Source organism: Lutra lutra, chromosome 10 (genome assembly GCF_902655055.1).
Source record: "Lutra lutra chromosome 10, mLutLut1.2, whole genome shotgun sequence".
NCBI lineage: Eukaryota > Metazoa > Chordata > Mammalia > Carnivora > Mustelidae > Lutra > Lutra lutra.
Window position 1 is genome coordinate 38,148,106 of NC_062287.1, and position 6,539 is coordinate 38,154,644.

Here is a 6,539-nt window from a genome sequence, read left to right on the forward strand (position 1 = left end):
GAAGGCCCATCGGCAGGAAACCGGTTTGGATCTGGGCAGCAGCTGCTGGAGTTCTGTGTCCTCTTCGACACTCCCTGCTTTCCAGAACTGAACTTCTTGGAGCGTCAGAAGTCAGGTGTGGCCGTCTTCAGAATATAAGGAGGCGTGGAGAGATGCCTGGCTGGCTCAGGAGGTAGAGCATGTGACTCTTGATCTCAGAGTTGTGACTTCAAGCCCCATGTCAGGTAGAGAGATTACTTAAAAATAAGATCTTGAAAAAGAAATGGCAAAGCATACTGAGGGAGAGGCAGGCCTCTGTGGGCAAACCCAAGTGTAAAATAACGCCCCCGCCCCCCAAACTCATGAAAAGTTAGCCCCTTGCTGTTTCTTTATTTTGCACTTTTAAAGCTCCCTCCATCCAGAACATTCTTGTGGAAAGTGTTTGAGGCCAGAACCTGAAAGGTTTTTGTCTGTTTTTTCAAAAAAAGTATTAGGTCCTAGAGGGTAGCTACTGGAAATGTTAAGCTAAAGTTATGTTTTAAGCTGTGAAAATTTAAAGAATGAAATAAAGCCTGGAAATAAAAGACCTGTCCTTTGTGTGTGACCCCACTCCTGCCAAGCACTCTGAGGCCCTGGGGGAGGTTTCCGTCAGCTGTGGACACAAGCAAACCACTCAGCCTCAGCCACGGGTACTAATACTGATTCTAACTGTAAGCATTCTTTAGCAGTCTTGGAAAACAACCCCTCATCAGCCCACCATTCTGCCCTGCATCTTCCCAAATTAATTTGAAGTTTTTGCTTCCAGAATATTAATCGTAATTCAATAGAGTCCTTTCTGCTTCTAGAAAGGGCTGAAATAATGATGTGGCCAGTGTCCCACCTTGCTGGACAGCATGTGAGATGCAGGACGGAACATTCATGCTGTCAACAGAACGTCCTTGCAGATTGCGATCTGAGAAATTAAGAAGGCATATACTGTACTTTCTCATTTCCCATTGGAAATGGGAGGAGGGTGGAAGGGGGGCGGGGGCACACAACGGGTGGGGCTCACTCCGGACCAAGGCAGCGTGGGAGAACCAGGCGATCAGGTGCTGCTGTGTCCATGAACACAGCTTACCTTGTCCTTGGCACCTTTCCAACCCCTGCAACGTGCTGCTCCGTGGTAAACTGCCACTGCTCTCTAAATATCAGGTTGGTGTTTTAGCTTGGTTTAATTGCAAAGGTGAGAAATCTTTTTTTTTTTTTTAAGAGATTTGAAAGAGAGCGCACATGCGTGAGCATGGGGGTGCGGGGTGGGGGTTTGATCCCAGGACCCTGAGATCAGGACCTGAGTCAAAGTCAGACACCTGCCTGAGCCACCCAGAACCCTGAGAAATCCTTCTTTAAAATGATACCAGGGCACGTAGGTGGTGCAGTGCATTGTCAGACTCTTGATTTTGGCTCAGGTCCTGATCTCAGGGATGGGGGATCGAGCCCCACCACTGGCTCCAGGTTCAGTGCAGAGTCTGCTTGTCCCTCTCTGTCCACCTGCTTGCTCTTTTCTCTATGTGAAATGAATTAATCTTTCAAAAAAAATACTAAAATTAAAATGATACTGGAGTCTATATAAAGTCAAAAGTAAAGTTCTCCCTCCCTCTCACCTCTCCTCAGAGGAAACAATAGCATCCTTCTAGACTTAGGCATATATGAACCTGTCTCTGCATACACAAGTCACATGTTGCAGTAATCCGCCATTTTCCTTTCAGGCAAATGGGATTCTGTTAACACACGTTGTCCTACAATTTGCTTGCTTTCCCTTCATGTTTCTTGGGCAGGATTTCGTGTCTCTACTTATTCCTAAACTTCATTCTTCTTGCCTGCACCGTGTAGTCCCTAGCATCAATACATTCCACTTGTTCACCAAAAAATTACTTTTCTCCCAAATGATAGCTACAAAAATACATCTTTCTAAATACATCTTTCCTCTTCTTGTTAACTAATGCTTTTGTTGGGTCCATGGTCAAAGGAATGAGACTGATACAAAGCAAAGGTCAAGCAAAGCTTTATTTCGCGCCAAGCAGCAAGAATCAAACTGACTGGCCAGGGATGTCTCTTGCAAAGAGGCGACGACCCTCTGCCTTACAGACTAGGTTTTAAGGGCAAAGGCCATGTGGTTGGGCCTGGCCACGCAGAGGTAGCCAATGAGATTGTAACACAGAGAAAGCTGCACGGTCCTGCTAGGTCACACATAAGTGACCAATTGAATTACAATTTACCCTATAGTAGATATTTGAACTAGCCTATCACCTTGGTCAGAATTGGCGCCCAAAAGTTGCCCAAAGGGCGGGGCCCATACTCCTTGGTAGCTAGGAGACAGTATTCGCCCTCACTGATTCAATACCTCCACCTGGCCTGCCCACCCTTGTATTTGGGCTTTGTTAACTGGGACTAGTTTCTGGGATTTGTTTTAAGTAAGTCCCCTGGGGGAAGTGGCGGGGGGGGGGGGGGGGGCGGGCAGGGACAGTTTGTTTTACTGTATAAACAACAAAGTCATTATTTAACTGGATGGCATCACTCTGGCTAAATAGGCCCTGACACTTTCAGCCCTGTTCCTAGGAATCCTTCCCTCTTTCAGGACTTCAGAGTCATTGTTTTCTCATAGTGGTGGGTTTTCTGGTGAAGCTAATCAGAGACCGTTTGGGGGAGGAAGAAAGAGCATTGTTCACATAAAATAAATCTGAAGTTTTTGCTGTAGATTTGACCTTATAATGTGGACACAGAGGGAGGTTGAATTCCTTGGATGCAACAGACCCGTGATTACGCAGGTGAGTCTGGCCCTTAAAATATCAAGTCTTTAGGGGCACCTGGGTGGCTCAGTGGGTTAAGCCTCTGCCTTCAGCTCAGGTAGGACCTGGGATCGAGCCCCACATCGGGCTCTCTGCTCAGCAAGGAGCCTGCTCTCTCCTCTCTCTTTGCCTGCCTCTCTGCCTACTTGTGATCTGTCAAATAAATAAAAACTTTAATAAATAAATGCAGGCAAGACTCTAAGCAAAGTGTACATTTTTAACCTCAGGAAGCATTGGTTTCTGTTTTAATTGATATACAATCAACGTGCAATGTTCTAGGAGTTTCGGGTGTGTAACAATGACTTAGCAGTTCCATATATTACTCAGTGCTCACCCCGGTAAGTGCAGTCACTATCTGTCACCATAATGTCATCACAATATTGACTATTCCCTGTGCTGTACTTTTAAACTGTGACTTATTTTATAACTTGAAGTTTGTACCTCTTAATCCCCTTTATCTGTGTCCTGCATCCCCCGCCCACCTCCCCTCTGGGAACCACTCATTTGTCCTCTGAGAGTTTGTTCCTTTGTGTTTAGATTCCGATCCTATGGTATTTCTCTTTCTCTAACTTACTTCACGTCGCATTATACCTTCTGGGTCTATGTTCTCACAAATGCCAAGATCTCACCTTTTTTTATGGCTGAGTAAGTCCATTGTGTATATACACCATTATCTTTATCCATTCATCTCTGGATGCACACTTGGGCTGCTTCCATACCTTGGCTGTTGTGAATAGTGCTGTAACAAACACGGGTGCCCATCTCTTCACTTTCTTTGGGTAAATATCCAGCAGTGGAATGACTGGATCACATGGTAGCTCTAATTTTAGTTTTCTGAGGAACCTCCATACTGTTTTCCACAGAGGCTGCACCCGTTTGCATTCCCACCAACCGTGCACGAGGGCCCCCTTTCCTCCACACCCTCACCAACACTTGTTCTTGCTTTGGGATTTTAGCCAATCTGATGGGTGTGAGGTGCTCTCTCACTCTGGTTTTATTTGCATTTTCCTAATCATCAGTGATGTTGAGTCTTTTCACGGGTTTGTCTGTTTTTCTTGTTTGGAAAAATGACTAGATACTCTGTCCATTTTCTGGTCAGTTTTTTGGTTGTTTTGGGGTGTTTTTTTGGTGTGGAATTTTATCAATTCTTTATATATTTTGGATATTAAGCTTATTGGGTCTATCATTTGCAAATATCTTCGGTAGGCTGCCTTTTTGTTTTGTCGATGGTTTCCTTTCCTGTTCAGCTTTTTATTTTGATGAAGCCCTGATAGTTTATTTTTGCTTTTGCTTCCATTGCCTGAGGAGACATATCCATAAATACGTTGCTAAGGCTGATATCCCAAGAGATTATGGCGTATGTGTTCTTCTTGGAGTTCTATGGTTTCAGGTCTCACATTTACATCTTTAATCCACGTGAGTTAATTTTGTGTATCATGTAAGAAAGTGATCTGGTTTTCCCAACTCTGTTCATTGAAGACCGTCTTTTCCCCATATATTCTTGCTGTCTTTGTCCTATATTAATTGACTATATAAGTGTGGGCCTATTTCTGGGCTCTCTACCTTGTTCTATGTCTGCTACTTTTCTATCTCAAAATCTCCTTCATCCCTCATTTCAAGCCAAATATAGTCTGCTCTGCAATAAATGTTTTATGATCAGTAAACAGGGAAACAAATACATAATATGCAAAAGTTTTCCTGGTTCCTAATCAAAGAGAGCCAGAATATTGGGAGCAGAAAAACTCCTTGGCCCTTGGAGCTCAACTTTTAGAGACGTAAAAATGGGCACCAGTATTTGAGGCTCCCTTACTATAATGTAGTCCTTCTCCTCGTTTGGACATTTAGATTGGTCTCATCTTTCACTTTTACAGACCTCCTTGATAACCTTTTCACAGCAGTCTTTGTGAATCTGTGCTCTGTGAAGTATGCCTCCAGGAGGAATTTCTGGAAGTAGACTGGTAGACAGGAAGCAGCAAGCTCTAGAACAAAGACCAAGCTCCGGTCACTGATGGAGTGTCAGTTGCACGCACATCCCGGTGCTTGCTATTTCAGTTGGAGGGTTTGTCGGGGATGAACGACCTATGATGTCCGTTCCCATCCTAAAGTGCAATTCCAAGAGCCTTTGGCCCCAAGTACATAAGGCTGCAAAGACGTGGAGCAGGAAGAGAAGGGAGAACGAAGGTATGGAGACGGACCACACAGCATGGCTATCAAAATGAGCTGGAGAAAAAGACAATTTTCATGGCCACAGATGCACTCAATCTTTACCATCTGTGAATGTGAACAATGGAGGACATTCTGAAATGCTTTCTCCTACTGGTAAATGAAAATACAGGTGGCATCTTAACTGCTTCCCAAATTCGAAAACGCTTGACTTTTAGGAAACAGTTGTTGGATGTGTGGTATCTGCACAGCACTTTGGAATTTCATGCCCCTTACCAACCATACTGAGGGAGGCCTCTGAACCATCACTGAGGTGAGCAGGGGGCATCCTTGTCCTCGCTGTACACCTAAGGGAACTGGCTCCGAGGGGGCAGCCTTGCCAAAGGGATGCAGCTGAGCAGAGAACCGACATCTGAACGAACCTCCGGCCGGCCTGCGAACACAGGGTGAGGGACTAACTGCTTTTCTCCGACTGGTCTCCCAAGTTTCACAGCGCCTCTTTCCAACACCAGGTCACTCAGGCTGCAACATTAAGCTGGAAAATGTGAATCAACACAAGGCCCTAGAGCTGCCATTTCCTGCCCCTCCCCCACCATTACCTCAGTTTCTGTAGTGCGTCATGGCTCTTCACTACCCAGTGATTTAAAATAATGGGAACAGGAAAGCGTACAAAGATGGTGTCAGTCTTCAACTGTTCCACTCTCCTCAGATGAAGTTTAAGAGAACAGGAGGTCGTCCCTGTGCATGCGCTCTCTGCTCCGCTCAGCGTGGTCCTGTTGAACTAGCTCATGATGAGAGAGAAGACGAAGCATCCAGAAATGTTTGCTTGATAGCCATTTTATGTCTATTATCATAAAATGGGAGGGCTTTTGTTTGGTATCCCTTTAAAGTTTAATTTTTCTAATTCATTTTTATTTACCAAAATATCAGTCTGCAGTGGATGCAAATTTTTTAAAAACTTAGTCCTCTGGCAAAAGTCCATGGAGATTTGCTGTATCAGAGTGTGAGCCCTTAAAATCACGTAAGACTCCTCGTGGGAGAAGAGCTGTCCAGATGAGCTCAGGATAATTAGCTAAGGCAACTTTTGTGGGCTACCATGAAAAGGTTTATAATTAGGATTCAGACCGATTTTTTAAAAAAATTTCTGTGTAAAGAAAGATTAAAAGGGGACAAAAAAGCAAATACGAAGATGTTATGGTATTTGGGGCTTAGAAACTCCATTTTTCTTTTAAACCTTTTAAAGTTACTTCAGAGTCACCTTATACATGATTAAAAGGGTTATCTTTTAAAAAACTGAAAGTATTTCTCATAAGGAAAACACTGCTTATGTATTACTTATGGTGGTTCCAAAAGACCCGTATCCACCTAAGTCTCTTAGGAAGGAAGGTTTCTCAGGCACATTTTAGGATTGGGGGCTAGTTCCAGGAAATTCAAACAAGTCATTTGTAAAATGTAATCAATCCACCGATCCATTAGTATTTTCCCCTCAGGAAAGAACGTTAAAGGAATAAGACAGGATGAGACTCTCACTGGAAGAGAAGGCCAGGGTTCCTCAGGGGAGGCTGGAGAAGG

At 44.2% G+C, this 6,539-nt stretch overlaps 1 protein-coding gene across 3 annotated transcripts in view; it reads left to right on the forward strand.

Annotated features, from left to right (window-relative positions):
• VSTM5 (V-set and transmembrane domain containing 5) overlaps positions 1–616 on the forward strand; it is a 44,014-nt gene extending 43,398 nt beyond the window's left edge. For 2 of the 3 annotated variants that reach the window (XR_007121213.1, XR_007121215.1), the window contains exon 5: positions 2–616. The gene's annotated coding sequence lies outside the window, so the exon portion shown is untranslated. The remainder of the gene's footprint in view (position 1) is intronic. The other variant, XR_007121214.1, reaches the window with a different exon arrangement.
• Positions 617–6,539: the final 5,923 nt, after the last annotated feature.